Source organism: Sceloporus occidentalis, unplaced genomic scaffold (assembly GCF_023333645.1).
Source record: "Sceloporus occidentalis isolate IW3139 unplaced genomic scaffold, rSceOcc1.0.p SCAF_26, whole genome shotgun sequence".
Classification (NCBI taxonomy): Eukaryota; Metazoa; Chordata; class Lepidosauria; order Squamata; family Phrynosomatidae; genus Sceloporus; species Sceloporus occidentalis.
The window spans coordinates 6,969,280-6,996,159 of record NW_028317006.1 but is presented as its reverse complement, the minus strand read 5'-3'; the positions used below and the strand labels follow the sequence as shown (position 1 = coordinate 6,996,159).

Here is a 26,880-nt window from a genome sequence, read left to right as displayed (position 1 = left end):
GTGACCTGCAGGTTATTAGCTAAAGCTCTATACTGCTCTACGTATTGCCCACAGAGATGTGTTTGATTTTTTCATGGGATTTACTCCACAAAACAGATCATGTATTAAAACATATATATATTTATCATGTAGCTTCCAAAGGATGGACACTTTATTGCATTCCTGCAAAGCTTTAACTGCAATTGCACTGGTAAATAAACTGGTAAATGAACTTCCATAGGAAGGGCAGCTACTTTAATACCCGTGAAATGATGTGCATTTAACGTCTTACTAAGGGCATTCAGCCCCAGGATATGTTTCTTGTGACTCCTGACATGACATCTAATTAGAGCCAACTGAAATAGCTATGATGATCATCTTGCCTTTTAAATTACAGGCCTTAACGTTGGTCAACAACAAGTTTCCATAATGTGCATCTGGTTTTTGAACTCTATTCATGTAAAGACCGCAGGCACGAAGGCAGCCTGAAACATGTAATAAAGAAAAAGGAACGCAGTCATAGGTGTGCGTTACACAGCAGTCCCTAGCAGGCTTATATAACCTTCTGAAGAAGCCTCGGCGCTTTGACTTTGTGTGATGTCTGTTTTACTGATGCTACTTTGAAGATAAGTCGGTATGAAGTGAAGGTTATTTAATATTTATGTTGCTAGTGACAGATGTTTTCTTTCCCCAAAGTATAAATAGCACTTTTTTTCCCCCACTAGAAACCCAAAAAACAGTATCGGTATTCTTACAGGATCTAAGTGGTGTCTGGTTTTCCCACAAATAACACACCTTGGAATTCATGCACACAATGTCTGCAGCGTGTGTGTGTGCGGGAATTACGGGGAACATTTTGGGTAACAACAAACCTCTTGAAATGTTAAATCCATGCACTATGCAGGCAGTGGCATTTGACAAGCCCTGTCTTGATGATCCACCATCTTCAATCGCTCTGCCGAGATCACGTAGGGGCGTATGTGCGGCCGAGCATGACGTGTTCGTTTGGCTGAGATTGGGACGTGTGTTTGAGTGTTCGTTATTTGGGTAGGTAGGTGAATCGTTTTGAGTAGAAATATTTCAACACGAGGAGCCGAGTTGTTCCCTAAAATGCAGAGAGAAATCTCTATGGTTACAGTGAAGGCTCCTAATTATATCAACTGCGCCATACAGAGCCGAATGCAGGAGACGCTCGCTGCGGTTAAACCCTCATTAAGCTTACTTAAGCCTGCGAGTTGAAATGTTCAAACTTGTCTACAAGCTCATTGTTTTGTGGACGTGTGTATGAGCAGAGGGTCATGCCAAACTAACTGTTTCTTCCATCTAAAAAAACAAAAATGGTGATTTCCAGGGTTTGGGTTGCTTTTCCTTACCAAACATTGGCCAAAAATCAGCATATATTACCCCACAAATAACGGTATTCATGAGTATGTCAGTATGACTTTACTAAATGCTAAAAAATCTGGCACAATCACCATTAAAATATATAATATACGGTATATACATATATAAATATTTTTTTAACTGAAAAAGAAATGTCAACTTTGATACTTTAAGCATCTAGGTGTTGATTTTTTTTAGCTAATCTGACGGTCTTTGACATTTTGTGTCTCCAGTTGCCCTGCCTCAAAACAGAAGATGATGGAAGACAAGGGACCTCGTGTGGCTGACTATTTCGTAGTTGCGGGACTGACTGATTCATCGAAACCACTTGAGGAGGAAATCCATTTTAACGATGCCTGCCACAAAACAGCTAAACCAAAGGAGCCCATCACAGATGTGACCGTTGTAATAAAATCCTTAGGGGAAGAGGTTCCCCAAGGTTATGTATGTATAGACACTACCCCGACTGGACTGTCTGCCGACCTTAATAATGGAAGCCTTCGAGGACCGCAGATATACTTGTGTTACAGGAGAGGAAGAGATAAACCTCCCCTCACAGATTTAGGGTGAGTCTCCCTTATGTAAAGTATCCAAAGGTGCTCCACTCAAACCGGTGCCTTTGCTGCATTGTTTTATTTTACTAATAACTGGTGAAATTAAACCTTGTAGCTATATAGTTTTGAGCTGAGCCGCTTCTACATTACATTTAATTACTTTTATATTGCATGCTAAGAATAAATGCAATGGCTCTTCTAAGGAACTTTGCTTTCTTTTGTTTTCTATTTTATTTCCGTTTTCCCCTCTTTAATTTCTGAAGAACACTGAAGTGTTGTGGTTCAAAATTTCTGTACTTCAATTGCCTTGTCCACAACCAGTCACAAATGAACCAGTGATGAGGTTTAATGTGTATATCCATGTGTTGCCACTCATAAAAAACTATAGTGTTTTATTCCTATTAGTTGAGGATCTTATTAGTTGAATGTGGAAGGGAAAAAATGTATTCTATATTGTTATGGTGAGCTACAGCGCCTTCTTTAATGGAAGAGATCTAAGATGTCTGACTCCTTAAAACAAAATAATAAACCCAAAACATATTTTCCCCCTTAGGGTTTTGTATGAGTGGAAAGAACGGTTAAAACAAGGTTGCCAGATCATCCAAGCAACTCCGTGTGGACGGCCTGCCAACATAAGTGGAAGCACATCATCTCAAAAAGCATATATCACTTACCGGAGAGCTTCAGAGAACATGACACAGAACTCGTTGGCTGTCACTGATATCTGCATAATTATACCGAGCAAAGGAGAGACACCGCCACATACTTTCTGCAAGGTGGAGAAGAATCTCAACAGCAGCATGGTAAGGACAAGGACCTAACGGGACATCTATGGCTCTGCAAACCAAACTGAAGATGTTCTATGGAGGACCCAATAGAAAATGTAGTGCCTTATTTAGGGGTTTTGTTTGTTTATTACTAAAACAGGTTTAATATTATAGTTGATGAGAAGTGAAAAGCTGATGGCATTTAATAGAATCTTAAGAGTTTAAAAGCCGATAGAAACCATTGGACTTTCTAATCCGACCATTTTTTCTTACGTAAAGACCCAAATCTTAATCAGGCATTTGTCTTGTCTTAGCTTTAGGAGAACCATATGCCACCTTTAATTTCCCTCATGGTATTAACCTCTACCACCTACACTAAGAGGCTGTTCCACTTATCTACCACCCTCTCAGTAATGTAAAACTTCTTCTAGTTTTAGATTGTGACCTCTTGTTTCAACATCTCTGTTATTGAGGAGAATATAATTATTATAAAATATTTAAATTCTTTTTTTCCCCCCAATGATTCTGCTACACAGTGTGCTCTTTAATTTGATAATTAAGCCTTTGATACATGTAAATAGTTTTTTTCAGTGTACTTTCCTGGATGCCATATTTTGTCAGATGTAGACGTGGCACATTCCTGCGAGAATTGTTGCCTAATTCTTCTGTTGGGGATTTTTCACTTCTTTCAAACTCCTTCCATTTTACTGTCTGCTTTCCAGAGTTCATTCCATAAACATTTTTTGAATTACATTCTGGAGCGTTGTAAGGAGCAGCTGAGCACATTGGGCTCTACTATTTCTCCTGTTCATTGTCAGTAGATCCACAGTAGCTACTTGGGATAAAGCTTCATTGCTGTTAGTTTTCAATATTAGAGACGTTGGAGGAAATGTAACCTGTAATTACATCTACATGCAAAAGCTGCTATAAAAAAGCTATTTAAAAAAAAAAAAAGCTTTTGTGTGTATGTTGTTTTTTGGCGAAAGCTTTAATGCATACATTTGACAACAGACCTAGAAACCTTTTTAACCCCTTAATGACAAAGCCCGTACATGCATTGTTTTTAATGGGTTTAAGGACAACCCATTGTCCTTAAGGGGTTAAATTATTGTATTCTGAAAATGTAAAGCTGTACCTTGGTTGTATCCAGGAGGCTTAATGGAAGGGTAAAACCTTGAACCATAAAACAAAGAATTACCAAATGGAAAATGATATCTTTGTTAAACCCAAAAACTAGTTCCCAGTATAAATGAAAATACTAAACTGGTATCACCCAGTCTAGATCACAACTGTGATTTTACTCGCCCATCAAGAGAATGTTTTATGCACAAACCATCAATCTATGTAAGCACACCTACGACTGATGTAGAGACCAGATCCTGGAAGCAATGTGAATGTCTTATCTTTTCAATTATTTTCTTTTATTTATATCGCACAATCATATTCCAAGCAGCTGTGCAATTTTACAGTCTAGCATTCTAGCTCGCTGTCTAGTACAATTTAAACACCCCCCCCCCCATTACGGTATATTATTATTATTTATTGTTTTATATAGCACCATCCCCAGTGCTGTACAATGTATTGTATTTTCTGTATACAATAGAAACAGTATCATTTCTTTTCTCGTCAGTGGGGCTCAGCTGTGTACCTCTGTTACAAGAAATCTGTTGCAAAAACCAATGCAGTCTCCTACAAAGCAGGTAAGTGGGGTATCTGTTCATATTTCGGTGCATAAAGTCCTCATACATTTGGAATGTGACTTGCATAGGTTAGCAGCTTGTGACCATGCTCTAAAAACGTTACCTAGAAAAATACCCATTTATGGAATGAAAGGGGTTAACCACATCTGTAGAACATCTGTTCTAAAATATGCCAGTTATTGTGGCTTCTGCCTGTGGATTATTGGGTTGATGAAGCATTTGGATGCAGTAAGTATAAATATACTTAGATGTCACAACCTTTCCTATCATGAGATAATTCACTGTTATAGGAAATGGACCTAATCAGCTAAATGGGGCGTTGAAAACTGAACTTTTTGCATTGCGTTTGAGAGCCTTTTAAGACATTTCCAAATCCTTTTATGTTCAGATACATAAATGTTTTCTATCCCTGCTGGGTCATTGGACTATTTTAGGATAGGATACTTTTTGCTTTCAAACCTCTGGATCTTTGTGCTACGACTAATCAATTTAATCATTGATCCATTAATCCCAGCGTTTATATAGATGTAAAGATAACAACAACAACAATGTTTTGTATTTGATAACTCGACAGTTTGTTAGCCTAATAGGAAAAATATAAATAAAAGGTATGACTACATACATATATCTGTCCTCCACTAAGTAGCAAAGTTAACAAAGCAACGATACCCAACGTCTCAAGCTGCGAGAGTCTCTCTTTGGAGTAGAGTTTATGATGGATACTTCTGCAAAAAAAGTTTGTTGGTAATCCCATTTTTTAACTTACAAGGTAATAATGTGCTGAAAATAAAAGCAAACAGGTTGTGTACCCTGGTTTAAACCCAGTGTTTATTCTGTTTTGTTGTAGGCTTAATATGCAGGTATCCTCAAGAGGATTACGAATCATTCCCCTTGCCAGAGTCAGTACCCCTCTTCTGTCTGCCCATGGGGGCAACCATTGAATGCTGGCCACGTAAAAGTAACTACCCACTCCCAGTCTTTTCTACCTTTGTTTTAACTGGAGCATCAGCTGAAAAGGTACCATTTACCGTACGGGTGCATTGATTTTAGAGAGAAGTTTACTTTTTGAACGTTATATCAAAGGGGATGGAATTAGTTCGCAGTTGCACCTTTCATAATGAGTTAGACTTACTTTTTATTAGTTATGCCATAGTTTCTGAAAAATCAGTAACTTCAATATATTAATGGCCGGTGCAATTAAAATATAAAAATTACATCATGTATCATCTAGGCAATACTTGTTATACTTTTGGGTTACATTGCACATTAAAGCCGAGAGAACCATTAAGCTATTGGGATCAGCCTGGAGCAGGCATATAATTACTTCTCTGTGAATAAAAATGATACTTTTTTTTAAGTTGGCATTTATGTTGTGAATGCAGGGATACAACAGATGCTCCCTCTCCCATACTTAAATAAAAAGTTAACGAAGCCTCATATATTTCTTGAAATATTATTCTTTGGAAAAAACTGAGCTCCCATGACCTGCAACCAGACTCGCGAGGATCATCCGAGCAATAACACTAGGGTACAAGTAGAGATACTGTATATGTATTTTGTGCATGAAAACCTCCATGTTATCTGTGTTATTGCAATATGCCTATGTTGGCTTCATGAGCACGCCAGGTGCATGTACAAGCGCATATGTGACTTTTTAACTTACATGTTATCTTAGTTAACCTTGTTCTCCTCAGGTGTATGGAGCTGCTATTCAGTTCTACGAGCCGTATGCCCACGATCAGCTGACTGACAAACAAAAACTTCATTTGGGATTGAAAGCCAATTCAGATGGAAAGATGGATCCCTCAAAATCCATCCACGCAAACAAGTGCATCTGTCTCCTTTCTCACTGGCCTTTCTTTGACGCATTCAAGAAATTTCTTACTTTCCTTTACCGTTATTCTATATCTGGACCACATGTTCTGCCAATAGAGAAGTAAGATATCCATTAGGCAAAGATTAAATAATTCATATGATATTGTTCTGTCTGCTCAGGTGACTACCCAGTGTTATTCTAGACGTATTCACGGTGTCTTGCACTTGTTACCCTAATATTCGGTACAATCGCTTGGGGGGGGGGTCGGAGTGAAATCTCCCTGGCAAGTATTTATAGCCATAGAACCCAGCGGTTAATACAGATTGTTTCTGCACAGTATGTCTAGCATTTAATTCTTAATCATTTTCAGCATATTTTTAAATATCATCTTACTTGGCCAAGAGTGAAAGGCACCTTAAAGCATCTTAAAAATAATAAAATTACATTAGCTGATTTTTGGTATGTACTAAAACTAGTTATGGCAATGAGCTCCAAGAAGTGCAAAATGCATGTGATAGCAGCTGATTCAGTAAAGGATCCCTCTACGCGTTTGGTTAACTCATTAGCCGAGTCTTATTTGTGAATAATTGTAAAGAGCCCCTTTATCTCTAATGAGTACATTAGCTGTAATTCCTAATTAGATTCCTAATTGTTTATAAGTAAAATTATTACTGTGTTCAATTTTCTTCTGTGGGGCCGTGTAACTTCATGTTAGTGTGTTAAAAAATGTTGCAATATTAAAGAATGTATGAAAAAAAAATAAAAAAAAATAATAATAATAATAAAAAAAAAATATATATATATATATATATATATACGTATATATATATGAACAGACCTCATCTGACACAAGGTCATAATGATCTTCAGTGACAGGGTGTTGGATAAATGGAATCGCCAAGTTCCTCTATATTATATCAGGGAGACTAAATGGCTGCTTCACCCTGGGCAGTCCTGTTTTTAATTCAGGCCCAGTGTATACATTTTCTATAAGTGACTGGGTTTAAAGTGGACATCTGCCACCCGTTATTTATACGCCATCAGAATCTTAACATACTCATTATTACTTTGCATTTTGCTCTGCGATTCAGAAAAAAATATTTAGAAAAAGGATATTAACTGGATATTTTGCCGCTAGGCCAGTGTCTCCCTAACTCTCCAAGCAGCAATAATACGGTATTATCTACACAACGTTAATGGCGGAACCGCTTAGATTTATATCGGATTTACCATTTCTCTTTATAAATGTGATTTTATTAATATAAAAAGGATGTATTGAGCTATGCTGAGACTATTCTAATGCAGTAATAAAAATTCTGGATGGTTATGTAAATGACTTTTATATTTTATGTGATTTTATCTCTTTTGTTTCAGACATATCTCCCACTTCATGCACAAAGTTCCATTCCCTTCCCCCCAGAGGCCACGCATTCTAGTTCAGGTAAATAAGCTGTGTTCTTTTGGCATTATGTTCTTTAGTATTTACATGTTGCTTTCTAAGTAAACCCCTGCCAAATCTCTGTGTTTGGGCGGGAGACATGTAAACTTTGTTGGCAGGCAATTTCCTACCGACAAAATGCATATCAAAGTTCTGTATAAAATACAAATAGCTTTAGAAGAAGCTGCAGCGTACAGCCCTCTCTGCTATGGGGTTTGGCAGCAGTTTCTGGCATGTGTGCACGCGGGGCTTATTAGATGCTCTTTAACTCTTGCGCTGGAATTCAGCGTCTTTAAGCACAGCGCCTGTGCGGACTACTACGCAGGAGATACTTTCAGCCAAATGAGTCTCCTGGAAGCCAAGGAACTGGGGGTCTGCAGAAGTATAGTGGTCATTCTGACATATCTGTCTGTGTTTACAAGGTCAGGGAGGGGGTTAATTTAAAGGAGAAAGTCAGTTGGTATACGCATTAAAGTACACATGGTCGCTGGTGTCCCTTTTTAAACGATTTGTGGCTTTGCATTGGAGAAGACTTCTTATAGCTATGCCGATCATAGCATCCCTTTCAGATGGGGAAGCCACGTACAAAATAACTCCCTCTTCGCTAAAACAATATCCCTGGCGTCTACAAGTTAGATGAAATATTAACTGCTACCAAATTCGATTTTAAAAGCATTGTGGGCCCTTTATTTTTATCACAATACACAGTAATGCCGTGATATATCGCAGCTAATTGTGGATTGCTGAAAAAGTGTGTTTCTTCTATATAAATATATATATATATATTTTGTACATTCTGTCATTTACGTTAAATACTTCACATAGAAACCTATTATTCTTCCTAAACAAATAATAATAAATGCAAGCAAGTGGTTTAACACAAACTGCATTGTAATGTGAACATTGTGTTTATTGTGTAGCTCCACTGAATAAACACAATTTGCTGCCTTTTTCGATAGCTGTCGCCTCACGATACCCTCATCCTGAGCCAGCCCGTGTCCTCGCCACTGCCTCTGAGGCAAGTACCTGTTATTATGCTGCTGTCAATTTGTACCCCTCATTTCTCGTTGTCGGGGGGTCTTGTCGTAGGTACGTACAGGTGCTCTAGCTTTGTTTTAGCTGCCATGGATCACCGTCACAGAACACTGCATCACGGAGGGTAATCAAACGTGATGGGTGCCGTCACGTGGCACGGATATTTTGGAAGCCTGTGGGCACAGTTGGAGTGTTGTTACTTTGGCAACCTCTTCCCCCGCAGAGCTGTTGGCTCTTTTCCTTCCCGTGTATCACAAGACACTTTTTACATTTCTTTAGTGGCACCAGGGGAAATTGCGCACAAGCCTTTTCTGCTGATGAATAATAACTGCAACATTAACATTTAATTACTCCGAAAACGAATTCCTGATTTGAATAATGATCTTTTTTTTTTTCTGGCAGCCTGGCTGGGTCCCACGACCTTCAGCGACAAACTAGAGAGTGCCGCGTATTTCCCAATTTAAGTAATCACTAAACTGCCATAACCTCTGCGTTTGCCTTTGATCCCTTTAAATTTCTGAATTCCGCTAAAGAGTTTTATCTGGTAGTAGTTGTAGCGTTTATTCTCATCAATATACTCATACCTATAAAGTTCAGGGACTGGGATGGTATCGCTAAACGCGATCCTGCTCATCATGTTTCAGTGTCTTACATAAAATTTATACAAGTAGTTTAATTTATAATAATCCCAAGTTATTTTATTTTTGTTTTGTATATGTAAAAAACCTTATGTTAGCTTGCGGTGATACAGTCAAAAATATTGCTAAAGAATTCTTAAGCCATTCTTCGTTTTATTGTTGCATTGGTTTCTTCTCCTGGCTTTAAATAAAATGTGAGTTCCAATGTTATTACTGTTTGAGTTTTTAAATGTTTTTGTTTTATTGCAAACAGCGGAGGTAAATTCTCGACACTGCTGCAGAATTTGGGCCCTGAGAACGCCGTCACCCTGCTGGTGTTTGCAGTCACCGAGCACAAGATTCTCATCCACTCCTTGCGCCCGTCCGTTCTCACAAGTGTAACGGAAGCTTTGGTCTCGGTAAGTGCGTAAATGCATATAATATGCTGATTTTGAATATTTGGCTGTGAACATTTAACAGATCAAACACCTAGTCCCTGCCACCTCCCTCCAGCAAGACTGGAGCATCCCCTGTGTTTCAAATATTCAATACGAGATGCTGTTGGTCAAGAGGGTAACGCTGGAGACCAATACCATAGCATTTAACCCCTAACGGGCAATGGGTTGTCCTTAAACCCAATAAAAACAATGCATTGTGAGCCCGTACGTGTATGAGCTTTGTCATGAATGGGTTAAAGTTTTCATTTTCTATCTCTATTTGTGTTTTAAATACATTTATATTAGAAATATCCAAAACAGAGGCTGCAGATGAGATTTCTGCCCGTATATTTTATGGTTGCCGAGCTCAGAACAAAGCACAACCATATTGTCATCTACTTTTTTTTTTTATTTGCTTTGTAAATTGTTTTGTTGATAGCTCTGTAGCTGCAGTTGAGAGAACAGGTGTTATAACTCAGCACTTTATTTTGTCTTGTGCTAACCTCTGAATCCAAAACCTGTTTGCTTATAAAGTAAAACCTTGTTGGTCTTTAGAAGCGATAAATAAAATTTTCCATATTGTGTGGATTTGTCCTTAATCAGAACTATGGTTTCTATCTTTTACACGTCATCTAAAAACATAAACACCTGATCGAGATAATAAAATTCTGCCAAAAACACGGCAGGCATATATATATAGACTGACCGAAAACTGTCAGAAAGGGAACATAAAATCATTGAAGCATAGCCCCAAACCTTGAGCTCAAATCTACATTTCTTTTTGTTATAGTAACCAATTTGTATGTCTTTGCTTTGTGAGTAATTGTTCAAATCTGTAATTCATCTACAAATTGCTATAGAATTCTTTATTTTAATTAATTGGAAAAAAGCTTGTTTTTTTATTTAGTAATAAAGCCTTGCTTTTATTTTCCCTTCCCTCTTTCTAAAGATGATCTTCCCTTTCCATTGGCCGTGCCCGTACATTCCCCTTTGCCCTCTGGCCCTGGCAGACGTGCTGAGTGCCCCATGCCCCTTCATTGTTGGGATTGACTCACGGTACTTTGATCTGTACGATCCCCCTCCGGATGTAAGCTGTGTTGACCTAGATACTAACACCATTTCTCAGTAAGTATTCCTTGATTAGAATTTGCTCCAGAAACAACAACAACAAAAAAGGATTTTATTTTGAATAATTTAACCCAAGGCTGGGAAGTTGCAGGAACGAGGCAGCCGTAGATGCTAGAGATGTGCTGCTGGAAGCTGGGAACTTCCGAAGGTTAATAGACATCTGTGCGGCTACGCCAATTTGGGGCTCTTAAATGATATGTGTGGCACAGGAAAACACGTCCCATTCCTGGTGGGATGGGGGGGGTTAATATATTTAAAAACCCCTCGTGGGGTGTAGAGGAAACCTCTGACCCCAGCCACATCCTCTAGACATTGGGTTGGTGGTGAGAACTAACGCTTTGGAGAGGCATGCCTTCGCCCTTCCCTCCATCCCCTGTCCTGTCAGATGGATGGGGTTATGTGAAGAAAAGCAGGTCATGCCAACATAGTCCACAATGTTTTTAATGTAATGCACTACTTGTGTCCTGTTTACCCATTGCACACTGATGATTATTAATACTTATCCCCTCTACCGCCCCTCCTGTAAGGTCCATAAGTAGGTCCGGTAGTGGAGTGAAGTCCATCCAAGCATCCTGTGGGTGTCAGGAGGGTGGGCAGTGAAACCTTTTAGGGGTCATCCTTGTCAAAAAATACTCTTTTGAGTGCGTACCTTGAGTCCATAATCTATTAAAAAAACCAAAAAATCTCACAAATCGTAATTAGTTACTGCAGATAAATACTACGGCTTAGTACTGCTACAATCATATTGGTTTTTGTTGGATGCAGATTGCTTTGTTCATGATGGCTGATGCTTTTGCTGAGTTCTCGTTCCCTTGTATTCTAGTACTGAGTGCCGGAGGAACGTAACATGGAAAATCCTGCCAAAAAAGGCCTGCAAAAACCTGCTGAACACACTGAGTAACTTGTATCAACGCCTCGCCGAGTGTAAGTGCACAAAACTTGTATCTCGGTGATCTACGTAGGTAACAAAAGCGGCTTAGGTTTCTGCGTCTTTTGATGAAGCCGTTTTAATGAGCTGGAACTTCCCCCTGCAGCGCAACAAAGACCAAGAGACGAAGCTCTGATGGAGCTGGCTATGAATGACTATGACTTTAATTACGGGAAGAAGCTCCATCAGCTGGATATGGAGATACAGGAAGCCTTTCTGTGTTTTATGGCCTCCATATTAAAAGGATACAGAACATATCTACGACCAATCACTCAGGCTCCTTCAGAGACAGCCACAGATGCCAGCTCGCTCTTTGAGTTGCAAGGTATCATTTCATCCACTGCTCTTTGTACATGAAGATATATATATATAGACACACATATATACACGCATATACCCAAGTAGCTGAATTGAGTATACCTCCATACTTTTCCATTTTGGGAAAACAAGTATAGTTTAATAGTTGAGCCTTGCAGTCCCCGTTTTTGCCAATTGCAGTTGTACAGATTACATAAAAATGATTTATAGCGTTGCTGCCCCAACCTTTTTTTCCACTATGCTGATATTTGCAAATACCAATACTTCAACAGGGAATAAATAAATGTGATGTTCAGCAGCGTGTTTGGCAGCATTTGGTATGGTAGGTGAAACAGCGCCATAATTGCCATAATTCTGTCTGGCAGTAGATTACGTTGGTAGTGTATGTTTCAGATTGGCGTATGTACTGTATAGGTAACATTCCCTAATAAACTCCATGCTGTGCTTGTAATTTTAAAGCAGCAGAGGTTAACTTTGTCCACCATAAAAAATGTGCGCCCGCTGATGGATTGAGTGATGGTGAGAGTTCATAGATGCATTGTAATGTGAAATTAAATTATTATTATTATTAACACTTGTAATAATGTATTTCTAAAGGATTCTTAAAAAGCCGTGACCGTTCAAATCACAAGTTCTACAATATGATGACCAAGACTCAAATGTTCATCCGGTTCATCGAGGAGTGTTCATTTGTCAGCGATAAGGATGCCAGTCTGGCCTTTTTTGATGACTGTGTTGAGAAAGTAAGTGTTGTTGGTTTCCATAGAATGAGTTGCTTTCTCTGGAGACCCTTATGGAGACCCTTATATGTCTGGACATATGCTGTACACTGAGCCTCTAGCATGTGGCACTGGATGTGTACTGGCTCTAGAAGCGGTGTGCCGGCTCTAGAAGCTGCTCATGCATTTACCTTTCTGCAAGCGATGTCAGAAAATAATTGCCATCTTTCTTACCTTTATGTCAAACAGATGCATGGTGTGTTAAGTCTGCTCCTTAGATATGTATGCTTACTGAACTCCACTGTGCAAAAGCTTCACCTCCCATCTGTTTACGTTGTACGTGCTCCAGTAGTTGTACGTATCTTGCCTGTGTGTGACGGTCCGTTACGTTGTGTTGTCTTTGTGCCGTACAAGACCAGCATTGTTTATGTGCTGTAACAGTGGGCCACCTTCTGACACTTGTCGCTCTGCTCTCATTAACAAGCTGTTCTCAGAACGGAATTGTACAGACAAAAGTATCAAGGTAAGTGTTTTGAGATCCAGTTTTTGACGACTAATAACACAGCCGGGAATGTATTCCAATATACTGTAAGCATCGTGGCCTCTTTGTGTATCTGTGATCCATGCAGGGTGCTTCTCGTATCTGCATGTGAGTGCTAGAACATGACAATTGAGCATAGAAGTGCCGTTGTGTAGAGCTCCGGGTGAGATGCTCTCTCTTCCCGGACACCCGCGCTTTAATCCGTAGCATTGGCTTCTATGCAAAGTGGGTCACCTTCTGTCTGTTTAGCAGGAATTAATGCATCTTACATTATATGAAGCTTTGAAGAAATGGAAAGCGAAAGGCGATATTTTTTTGCTTGCAATGCAAATCATTTACAGTTCTGCCATATTCGGCAACCATATTTGGTAAATAAACCCTATATACGTTTTTTGGGGCTTCAGTGACATTTATAAAGAGTATAGGATAACAGCAGAGTCTTCTGATGAATGGGATAACAAGTTTTGTCAGAAATTGCTCTTTTTTAGCAATGTAGTAATGCCTGTCACAGCTTTGGATTGTGTTTTTTCGGGTTTATTCATTAAAACGAGAGATTGCAGTTCGTTTCTGATGAGTTAAACGTTTCTCTATGCATTATGATGGGCGATGCTCATTTCTTGTAAGAAGGGCTGAGTTGCTTCTTTCATAATGCATCATTTTTATCATGGAGGTGGCTGTTGCGATATGGAATATGTATTGCCAGCGTGGCCCTCCTTACATTAACAAGTGCTCACTAGGTTTAACCCTTTATAATGGATAGCCAATCTGGTGAGTTGAGACGTATTATTATACCTCCACTTTACTCAGCGATCCATTGCCTGTGTGTCGTTTGCCTTGCTCTGTTATCTAGGAGCCTCTACAAAAGGGTTAATTTCCTAATAATGATTTTGAATACATTTCTTTAATGATTTTGGGTTACTTATGCATGTGCCAGATACTTTCATATAAGTTTAAATCATGATACCAGTCAACTATATATAGTATTGTATTTCACTACAAAACCACAAAAGTGACTGAAATCTGCTATTATGAGTCCCAGAGAGAGGGTAGTTGGGCTGTAACCGGTCGTCTTGTTATATCTGCGTAATATGCAGCCTTGGATTTTTTTTGTTCAACCCATTGAAGGCTTTAATCTAATCTTTACTTTTTACTTTTTGTCATCAGGTAGACTTGGATAGGCCAGGAGAGATGCGTCTTATTGAACTGGATGAGTCCCACAGAAGTGAACACACCGTTTTTATCACACCGCCCGAGATCCCTCATTTACCAAACGGAGAGGAACACCCCCTGAAGTACAGGTACGGTTTTCCATCACCCGATTCTTACCGTTAGTAGATTAGGCTGAGATATGTGCATTGCATTGAAGGTTTGATGGTTCGCCGTGGGGGGTTTTGCGTTCTTCTGATAGGTGAATAGGTGCTTGAAATTTGTGCAGGGTTAATAAAGAGATGAGAAGAAGGGATTACCCACCCGTAGGTGAACTATAACTCTGGAGGCCATAGATGCCCGGCGTACATCTAATACCTCGGTTTTGGTAGCTTTACGTTGTTTTTGGATACGTGATGTAGCCAGATGCATTATTATAATTGGCAGGTAGCAGCACCTTCCTACTGGCTAAGAAAAAAATATCAGCCAGGGAAATCTATAGATCACCTCAGTTTTTTCCCCCGGGGATGTTGTTAATCATTAATCTGATTCTAGGTTCTTTAGTTTTAGATGGAATATGAAAAACTGCTGGCATAACTCTCACCTTTTCTAATGCAGTAATTGCTATCTGAGATGTTTAGAAGCCGGATGCTATTGCTGTCGGGTGCTTGTAATTTGTGTGCAGGGACTGTAACTAATCACTTTTAGTGTTTATACCCCAACTATTCACTTTTGCCCAGCATAGCTTTTTACTGTTAGCATTTAATATTTAAATATTCATGTTTCTGCCCTTTTCTTATATTCTGATATTTGTTCTTTTTTTTCATTGTCGGATGCTATTTCATTGCATATTGGTGCCTGTTTGTAGCTGATACATTAACAAGGAGAAATAGACTTATTATACAATGTTTATTTCTTTCATTCTTCCAGAAAACCTCGCCAGACTGCTTTCCTAACTAGAAACTAGTTTCTAAAGCAGTCGACTTTCATCAAATTGTAAATGACAATGGTAATATGACTGGATGTGTAACTGTTTATGCTTTCACCTTGTATCTTCTTTCCTTGGTATTAAATTCAACGGATTTAACTTTAGGTACTTTACTTAAAAGTCAAAAACATTGATATTTACTACCCCCGTGCCCCCCCCAACCAAAAAAAACTTAGATGACATCATCTTAGCTGTATCCATTTTAATTGAGACAGTGATTTCTTTTTAAAATTAAGTTAAAAAAAGCATTCCTGCAGTATGTGTCGCTAGGGGCATATTTAAATAAAAAAACTGCCTTTGCTTATGTATCTGTTCCTTTTATTCAGCTACAACGGGTTCCCTGTCCTTATCTTGGATCTGTTTGACACTCTGGATGGACTCTTGAAAACACAGAAACTATGCTCTAAGAACATTGCTCCCTCCAGCCCATCACCAATGTTCAGAAGGACCAAACAGGTGCTTTATATAGTAATGAGTAATCAGTCACTAAATGTACATATTATTAGGAAAATGCATGTATTCTAGGCGGGTATCCACAACAAAGGTGACAGAGGTCCACGAAACCAAACCATAGAAAGACCACTGCCTTCTGGGTGGTCTTCCATTGTTTATTTTGGTAGCCTGCTGAAATAAATGACTGTTATAATTCTCTGTTTGTAGGAAATCCGCTCTGCCCATAAAATAGCCAGGCAGTACTCGTCCATTCCACAGATGTGGTCCAGATGTCTGTTAAGGCATTGCTATGGCCTCTGGTTTATCTGCCTCCCTGCGTACGTGAAAGTGTGCCATTCGAAAGTGCGAGCTCTGCGGGCCGCATACGATGTGCTGCGCAAGATGCACGTCAAGAAAATCGACTCTCCCGACGAGGTTAGTCAGAAAACCCCAGTGCTTCACAAAGGTTGTTTTGCGTTATAGCTCCATGAATTCAGGTCTAAAGGTATGATTTTCCATTCTAGGTTTGCTATCGGGTCCTGATGCAGCTATGTGGCCAGTATGGGCAGCCTGTTCTTGCAGTGAAAGTGCTGTTTGAAATGAAGAAGGCTGGTGTACAGCCCAATGCTATCACTTATGGGTATTATAACAAGGTGAGCCATGGACATTATTCCAAAATATAGTTGTTATTGCCGTAAAACATTTGCCAACAAATCAGAACTAAATCATTTTTCCAATAATCCTGCGTAGGAGTATTTAACAGATTAAAAATAGCTTGTTGATCAAAGCCATCCTCACCCTTTGTTTCTGTAACTCAACATTGTCAAGTAATGCAGTACTTGTTTTGTCCTGTTTACCTATTGCACAGCCCTTTTTCATTATGATGACGCTATAAGTCAATAAATAATATAAATTCATACTTATTAGAAGCACACCCTGTGCGTATGATGTGGGAGCAGCGATTTCGGAACTTTTGGGGAGTGTTTTTTTAAATTATTTGATCCACTTTAATGTTTTTCTCGATTCGGTGTAAGGTGATTGTGTTATGGAAAAGAACAATAGTTGGAAAGATGCAGATTTTCAGAGTTTTCATGTATTTATCTTGTAAACAATTATGTGTATTAACTATCTCTAGCTCTATGAATACAATACACTAATAGTAAATGTAATACATGTTTGAGGCAGATGTGTTATTACATCGCGTTGTCTATTTCTTCCTGTACAGGCTGTCCTGGAAAGCGTGTGGCCCTCGGGGAATCGAGGGGGCTACTTCTTGTGGATAAAGGTCAGGAATGTCCTGCTAGGAGTTGCCCAGTTCAAAAGAGCTTTGAAGAAGCAACAAGCCTCTGTTCCACTAGCTACTCCCTCGGGTAATGCCAAACACATGATCCAGGGCTGCCCTCTGTGTTCGCTCTACCTGCATGTGGCCAGGATATGTAGCTTTCTCCAGAATATTTTGAGTAGACCATGTTTTTGTAATTACGACGTTGTGTGCCATTTACAGTGAATGAACAAAATTGTCCAACTTTTTAGGAAATCCGTGACATAGATTTTCTACAACAAGGTTTTCTAACCATTACTTTATTGAGAGCTACTTATGATTTTATGTATATATATGTTTTTTAAAATCCCATTATAGGGATAAGGGGCATATTCATGCTTATCATCCATTTATTAGTTTAATATTTTCTTTGCGAGGACTATTTGTAAAGATAGATGCAGGCCATAAGTGTGAAATCCCCTTTAGCACAGGTGGGTGAAGTATTTCATGCAGTCAGAGGCACCTATGTTCTACAACCACTGTATACAATGTACCAAAGTTACTTAGAGTGGGATTTATCGGAATATCAGAAAAACAAGGTTTACATTTAACAAATAAGCATGTCTAGGATATTAATCCATATGTCACAGACACAATGTCCCTGAGTTGGGTAACTATAGAAGAAAATAAACATTGAACATTTAATAATGAACATATTGGTGCATGTTTTTGTCACAGATGGCAGCGACTTGGATGCGGTCAGTCATGGCAGTATGGATAGCTCCATTGATATGAACCCCACAGAGCAGGCACCCTTCAACACAGATGTAACCAGCACCGACTTCCCCGATGACAGATCCAGTACAGGTCTGTATATGGATGGGAACTAGGGGAGAATGTAACGTACGCTCTTTCTCACAGATGTCTCACTGACCAGTTACCCTTGTTTTTCCTTAGGTGGACAGTCTGATCTTGGCTACAGCTCCTTGTCTAAAGAAGAGGTGAGGAGAGGAACCGAAAGTGACATACAGGAGGAAAAGGAAGACTCTAGGGGGAGCGACTCCAGCTCATGTATGTGCATGGTTAAATAGAATTAGTTGTTTATATAATATATATATTTTGTGTTTGCATATTCGCGCTTGATAACCATGTTTTGTTTTTTTTTGCTCAGTATCTGGATCAGAGAGTTCTAAGGGCAGCAGGGACTGTCTCCCCCAGCTTGCCAGTCACAACCAAAAGACTGACGAGTCCTCATCTAGTATAGTGCGGAAAGAAGGCAGAGCCAGTAGCTTATCTAACACAGTCACTGATGGTGAGCAGATATGCTTTACATGAAAAACACAAAGCTAATTTCACATACTATAATTTAACCGTTTAAAGTGAGTCCACAAATGCTCCCCAGAACACAGATTACTATTAAGTGTATCACTTATTTTGTATTGGCTATGCTTCAAAAAAGAAAACCAAAGCTACTTTATAATGCTAATCGTTGGATTTTAATTTTTGCCCAAAATGTAGTACAATTGTGCATAGTTTTATAAAATAGCACTTCATATAATTATTTTTTACTTATGAAATCTGTGGAATCTGTCCCCAAAATTACTTAGGTGCACCTTGTGTATATCTTTATATTAAATTATATGTTATCATTTAGTATTATTTGCATGGAATTTGAAGGCTGTTATTTTTGTGACTATTAAAGTTCTAGGACACTGTGCTCAATTGACATGGTTTCCTTTTTAGAAAGTTCCGCTGGTCTCCTGTTTGCGTCAGCCTTTGGCGACGCCAATGAAAATGAGCTGTTCCAAAGCTGGAGTTTACGAAAGAGACACAAGAGCGCCATGGAACCAGGTTTAAAAGATCCGTTGGGGTGGGAGAACAGGAACAGACACTACAGCGGGGGAACGCTTTCAGGATTAATGATCAATGGCTCTGTTCAGGAATCAAACACTAAAGACATGGTGGAGAAACTTGGGGCTGATGCAAAAATCATCAGTGGGGTTTTCCAAAAAGGCATAGCACGACCCAAGACCCTAGATATCCAAAAGATCACCAGTGGGATGCCTGGTTCTGGAGAGGAGAAGGATTGGAGTGATGATGACTCTCCTTCAGGGGGTCTGGGTTTTCCAGATAAAGCAGACTCCCCTGTGATTTTTGACCTTGAAGATCTAGACAATGATGTCGATGAAATAAAAACGGCTAAAAATAACAGCCTAAAGAAAAAAGTAAGGGAAAGGACAATCAGTACATGCTCTTCTTCCTCTATGTTTTCGGCTAAGTATGTAGAAAAAACAGATGTGAAGGCTGGCTTAGACCCTTTGTCACTCCTGGCAGCAGAGAACGAACAAGTAGAAAAAGAAGACGAAGAGGAGGACGAGGAGGAGGAAGATAGAAGCTTACTAACACCATCCGCTAGACGAGACCTTGCTGAAGAAATAGAGATGTACATGAACAACATGAGCAGCCCTTTGAGCAGCCGAGCTCCAAGCATGGAACTACAAAGGACCACTTCTGACCAATACAAAAGTTCAAAAGCTATACCCCTCTGCAGGCGACCCAGCCTTCCACTAAGCTCCCCACAAGCCCCTAGGCTAACAAAATCAAAGACTTACCACGTGAAACGTGAAGAGAGACAACGAGGCAGACTGTGGTCCTCCCCTGCCTTCCCTGCAAGCAGTCCACAAAAGGAGCAGCTCACCGAGTCTGCACTCGCCCTGATGTCCCCAACGGCTTTTAACTTGGATACTCTCCTCACCCCTAAATTGGATGTGCTGAAGAGCAGCATGTTCTCTGCTGGCAAAGGTGTGGCTGAAAAGGCCAGTAAATGGTATTCCAAGATTGCAAACTATGCTGGGCCCGTAAAGGTAAGCATTTCACAGATCCACGAAGGGGTTAATCCTACTAAGGGATCAACTGAAGCAAACGTTGTTTGTGTTATTGGTGGCCTAGCCTTCTAGCAGGTAGAACTGAGGCTCTATTGGCAAGCATCTGTGTTAGATATATATATATGCTAAAGGGGTAGAGTGAAACGACTATAGATTTTCACAAATAAACCCTTCAGTGCTATAGAATGACTTGTAAGCAAAAATGTATACATTATAAGTGATATTGAAGCACCCTTATCCTACAAGAAGGATCTTGGTTATTCATGCTTAGTGTATAGTTAAATCTGTTTGCCTTCTTGACCCTCTCCATTTAAACTATGCATTATGCAGGGTAAATGTCAACCCTTATTGTAACAGAAATGATCCATGCTTGGACCTGCATTATGAACGGCATCATCTGTCCCAGAAGTGCAGGTTTGTTCGTGGTATTCTGTGTTTGCTTCAGTCCCTTGATCTGCAGTAAGACCGGAAACTCCCAAAATAAATGATGTACTTTCATATTTAATTGAGGGCACTATAAGTTCAAGTTAATGAATTCCATAATAATGAACTAATGCTATAAAAATCCAGCGTAAAGTACTTCTGTCATAGGAGCAGAATCCTGACCAGGCAAGCCTGTCCTCTGGTGGCGCAGTGGATGTTGATTGCGGTTCTTTAAATGAGGAAGACTTTGAAGGCATTGCCTCTCCACGTGAGTGTGATCTCACCAACCCTGGTTCAAACACAATGGGGATGAGCAGAAGTAGCCTTGAGAGTAACACTCAAGAGGGCACCTCCAGGATTCTCTGCCACACTGGTAAGGCTGGCACCCTGGGTACTGTAAATGTGGTAACATGCCCTGGTTCGTGATGGTCATAATTCACATTTCAGAATATATTCCATAGCTTCTCCTCAAAGAGTTTCTCTGAACTACAAGCCTGAGCTTCTTTCATCTAGCAGTTCCAGTGGTACCAATGTCTTCCAGAACTATGCTATGGAGGTATGTTAGTTGTACATCTCTGTCCTTGTACAGCATTTTCAGTACCATATTCTATAATAAGAAGAGCATCCTGATTTCTAGGTACTAATCTCCAGCTGTTCGCGGTGTTTGTCATGTGACTGCCTTGTACACGACGAAGAGATTATGGCAGGCTGGACAGCAGATGACTCCAACCTCAACACTATCTGTCCTTTCTGTGGAAGTCCCTTTTTACCATTTCTGAACATTGAAATCCGAGACATGCGTCGTCCTGGAAGGCAAGTGCCTACAACAGAAAGTACACAGTAGGCACTGCTAAAGAGTCCTAAGACATAGAAAATCCATACATGCACACAATAATTTGCCTATCTCCTCTACGACAGGTACTTCCTAAAAGCCAGTCCATCTGCAGAGAGCATGCATCACCCGTCAGTATCCTCTTATAAAAGACCCGAGTCTGCCATTCTGACTCCAACTTTTTCTCAAGTTGCATCCAAAACAGAGGATATTAGCATCTGCAGGTTAGTGTTGAGAATAGTGAAAATTATTGTATCTATATGTACTTCAAAAGGAGCATCAATGATTACACAAAGACTTCAAAGATCAAAAACAGTCCCAACTATTAGAATTTACATTGTAACATGCAAGTTCATAAACTAACCCTATTATCTTTTGACCCTGTTTAAATAAAAAAATGTTGCTATTCTCACAGATAAATAAAGAAAAATAAAAGGTTGAATTAAAGTTTATACTTGCTAACCTTGTCTTTGGTTACATAAATTCTCTGGTTTAATATGCTATTTTTTTGTAGTAAGACCAAGCGAGATGGTTCCCGTGCCCACATCATAGACATCCCACTGGGCAAGAGGACAACAGATCCCGCAGAATCATCATGTCCAAGTCTCCCTATCACCAGGAGCATCAGTACGTTAAGCCCAATGGACGAGAAGCTGTCTCACAAGCAAAGCCATGTTGTCTCAACTGGAAGCCTCCCAACTAACTTTCAAGCAGCCTCGGTAAGTACTTCAAGAGATACTATTGCTAACAGTCAGAGAGCCTGGCCGCACTTAACCTTTAACTGGTGGTGTAGTGAGGAACCAGGGAGATTTGTAACTCCAGTGGGTCAGACCCGTGTTCTATTACCTTCTGACATTATGCACCTGACCTATAAAATCCCCACTACTGCTACTAACATACATCATGAAATCATGAGAGGGATAAGTGAACCACAAAGTTTATTTACTAAATGGAGAGTTGGCAGTGGAGTTGAGGTTTAGCTCCCTCACTTCATTATTCATTGTGAGGGGCCAACAGTGGCAGATTTCTACAGTAAGAAGGGCTGTGCTGACACTACGTAATGCATCATTCAATGCAGGAGAAGACTTCTCACTGATTTAATTATACATTATACAGAGCCAGTCAAGCTCTTCCTGCAGCAGAAGCTCACTAGGGATTACTTTTCTGTTTGTCTTCTATTTTGGGGAAATCAGGACTCTTTGGCTATGGAGTGGAGGCTGTCACAACCTGAGCCTATCACAGTCCCTTACCTCAGCCCGCTTGTGGTCTGGAAGGAACTGGAGAGTTTGTTAGAGAACGAAGGTGATCCATCCATCACAGTCCCTGGCTTTGTAGACCATCATCCCATAGTGTTCTGGAATCTGGTGTGGTACTTCAGAAGACTGGATCTTCCAAGCAACCTCCCAGGATTAATCTTGTCTTCAGAACATTGCAACAAAAATTCAAAGGTATTTTTTTTATTCATACAAAATTCTAAACTTCCACCCAAGTACTTCTAATATGAACAATTTCAAACACAGTTAACCAAAAATTCAGTTACTTGCAACACTCTCCTTTACTCTGAGGTCCAATCTTGTACATACTTCTTACGTACATTTAGTATTACACTCTGCTTGCATTAATGATGAAGGTATTCCCACCAAACTACTGAATCGTGGTCTGAAACCAATGTGCCAGTATATGTCTGCTGTTTCTCGTTTTAGATCCCTCGGAGCTGTATGTCTGAAGACAGTAAACATGTCCTGATCCAAGTCTTGTGGGACAATCTGAAACTGCACCAGGACCCACGCCAGCCTCTGTACATCTTGTGGAATACCAGAAGTAAGCTTTTTTTTTAATATTGTAAAACAGTGATGGCTACTCAACCTTTTACTAGGTATTGATTAAAAATCTTTTCCCTTTCAGACCGAAACTGCACTGTTGTATTTGAGAGTGAGTTCCATGTGCTAGCTGGGTTGTTATTGTGTTTTTCTTGGGTTTTGCATGGCTTATTATATTGTAGTGAGTGTTCTGTCTGTGGATTCTTACAGAGCATTTCAGTGCTATTGCAGGTCCCACGTACAGTGCTTTTAAAAAAAAATATAATAATTAATACCGTATTGGCTCGGATATAGGCCGACCCCGTATATAGGCCGCACCCTAAAAGTTTGGTGCTTTTTTAAAGAAAAAGTTTTTTTCTTTAAAAAAGCACCAAAAAAACATGCTACCACTCTGTCCCCCCCCCCCGAGATATGCTGCCACTCTCCCCCCCGAGATATGCTACCACTGTCCTCCTCCCCCTCCCAAGATATGCTGCCACTGTCCTCCTCTGCCCCCCCCCCCCCCGACTTACCGGAGCAGACTCCTGGGTGTCTTGCGGGGCCGGCGGGGGACATCTACGCAACACGCGTATACAACTTCCGGTGCCGGGAGTCTGCTCCGGTAAGTCGGGGGGGGGGGGGGGCAGAGGTAAAACTCATCGTGCGGATGGTCCGCACGATGCTCTTAGACAACCTCCCGTGCCGGCACCCCCCCCGTGGGAAGTGCTGGCAGGGGAGGCTGTCTGAGCGTATCGGGGAGTAGGATGCAGGTGCCCTGCACCGCTGCGGGGGATCTGTATCCTAACCCCGCTGCCTGCCCGGCGCCCGGGACTGCATGTCCCGGGCGCTAGACCCCGAATATAGGCCGCACCCCCACTTTAAAGACTTAAAGTGGGGGGAAAAAGTGCGGCCTATATTCGAGCCAATACGGTAATATTTTCGCATTAAAAATTACAATCCAAGTACTCGACAACCATGGGTTTATTATGGGCAATCACAGAAACACTATGTGTATAGCAGAGATCTATGCATCGAAGCCTTCATTTCTCCATACATATAACCGAAGACAATGTGCTAACAAAAGAAGTGTTTCCAAATCTCAAACTGTTGATAGAAAAAAATATAGATTTTTCCTCATTGCTGCAAGTAAACTACGAAGAAGCAAATTAATTTTGAATTTTTGATAATGTTTATCGTAACTGCAGGTCACTGTCAGATACTCCCCAAGTAATAAATCATAACCCTGCAACACCATGCCTAAGACACGTGTTCTTAATAGACTTATGCAGATCAATTATTGAGAGAAAACAAACTTTCTGGTGTGGACATTGAATTTATTTTCAGTGCCACTGATTTTGTATTCTGTGTAATATCATTGAACTAATGTAAAAAACTGGTTTTGTTGTGAGGATGACTAAATAGCTCACTCATTTGACCAGATCTGCCCCTGCATGTGTTGGGTTGGCAGCCATGTGAGGTCAATCGAGGTGCCCACAGAGTTAGGTAGGCAGTAAATATTGATTTAGGCAAGGGCATCAAATCAAAGAATTAAACAAAAAGAAAAAAGCGCAGGAACTGAGTAATCTGATTTAGTCCTGTCCTGCCTACATATATTTAAAGATAAGTCACTGAAAAGGTGCCGTGCAGCACAAGGTAGTGTTATTGGTAGCGTTTAAATTACTATAGAACTGTTTTAATTTCTAGTTAAAAACTAGTCCAAATCTTCACTTTTTGATTTATTTTTTTGCCAAACCTCCAGCCCTGGAGGAAAAATGAAGGGGGGGGGCGGCCCTGGAGCCGAGTATATCACATGCATCTCCTTCAGGGCATTTAGCTGGGTTGGGGTGGAAAAAGGAGCAAATTCATACATTTTCAAAATGGACGACACAAACATTGAAAGGGACCATACATAACCGTACTCATTAAAGTGCATATGATGACTGGCGTGTCCCTTCAAAGCTAAAAAGAGTAGGTGTCCCTTTGATGTTCGGTATTACTGTTGCTTCTTGTCACTTCTGCAATAGTATTTTTGTCGTGAATATAAATCCATGAAATGCTCTGCATGTTGTAAATCCATGTTGTGCTCCCCACCTGGTGTTATTTTCCTGATACTCTTCTGCATCTCTGTTAGAGTTGCTTTATTCTCACCGTTTCTCTAAACTGCTTTTGGTCATTTAATTTATATCTCAGTGGCTACCAAAATACTACAGCTTTTGATTTTTTTCCCTTGGAATGTTCTCACATTTCACATCCACAAGTACCCCAATTTATAGATCTTTTTGTTATCTGTTACTGAGCAAGCCCAACACCCGGCTCAAAGATCTTTATCATCTTGCTTAGTGTTTTTGTCTTTGTGAACATCCATATGGTTCTGGTCAAGTCCATGTGCAAGTTTTGATGAACTCGCTTGGCTTTTGCCAGGTGACCTCTGTCAGGCAGAGCAAATAGCATCATTCTTAAAACATTTATTACCCGATACCTCTGGCGTTGGAAGCAGCCACTGAAGTGTGCTTTGACTTTGTCAGATAAGACTATTCAACAATTCATAACTTGAGCCTTTGTTGTGTACGTGCTAGGACTTAACACTCTAGTAATAAATAGCTGTGGTCATATCAGTGTGACTTATATTCTTTGTATTCTGCTTGTAGCCACGGAGCATCCTCTCGCTATTACACAGCAAAATAAAGAGGAAGAGTCGTATACCCAGGAATTCCTCCAAGGCTTAGTTAAGAGCATTAAGAACAACAATGTCTATGGCCCCATGAGCCAATTGCTGGAGTCCACACAACATTTCCCAAACCACACACGGCAGAGGTAAGTCTAGGCTCAGTATGAAAATTAAATGAATGACTCCAGTGCACTAAAGTATGCTTCTACCCTTGAGCTTTTCCAGCGCAGCCTTATTTAGCAGATAAGAGGAGAGAAAGCTTATGATTTTTTGATCATAGTTAACATTTTTTCACCTGTTTATAGAATTCTATAAAAAATCCAACCAACTCCGTATCCGATGACAATATTTATTCCGTCAGGCACCATTAGCTCTTTAGCTCTTTAGAACTAAAGAAGCCCCTGAAGGTATTTGCCAATCTTTTCAGAGTTACCCCAAGAAGTAACTATAGGTTGGGAAACGGCGCTCTGATCTCTCATACATTCTAGAGCAAAAGCTACAGAAGAAATAGAAGAGGTTTGTGACAGGCATTTATTTCTCATCCTTTTTTGCCCTTTTTACAGGAGTTTGTACAGAGAGATTCTATTCCTTTCTCTTGTTGCTTTGGGAAGAGAGAACATTGATATTGGTGAGTTTCTCTATAATGTTTTTGAACAATATCTCTGTAAAATGCCTTACTTGATGCATTGTACGTTTCAACCTATATTCCCCTAGCTATTTTCCCCCATTAATCAAGGCTTTGTAATAATGACATCGCGGTCTCTACACAATGTCTCAGAATCTTGGGAAAGTACCTCTCTGAGTTGGGCATTCCTGATTAACTACAAGCATTCTATACCTGTGTTTCTGTTTGATTATTCCTTTACCCCGTGAAAATCATCACAACCATGAATGTGGATGGTAATATGACATAGCTGCACTAAAAAAACCTTTACCTTCTTTCTCGCAGATGTGTTTGACCGGGAGTATAAAAGTGCTTACGATCGCCTCACCCCCGACCAGGTGAAGTGTACTCAGATCTGTGACCGGCCCCCAAGCACTGGCGTCATCGAATGCAGAAAAATGTTTGGCCAGCCTTTTCTCTAA

General features: G+C 40.1%; 1 pseudogene; it reads left to right on the top strand.

Moving 5' to 3' along the window:
- Nucleotides 1-1,617: 1,617 nt before the first annotated feature.
- On the top strand, nt 1,618-26,880 carry LOC149300069 (C-myc promoter-binding protein-like; annotated as a pseudogene).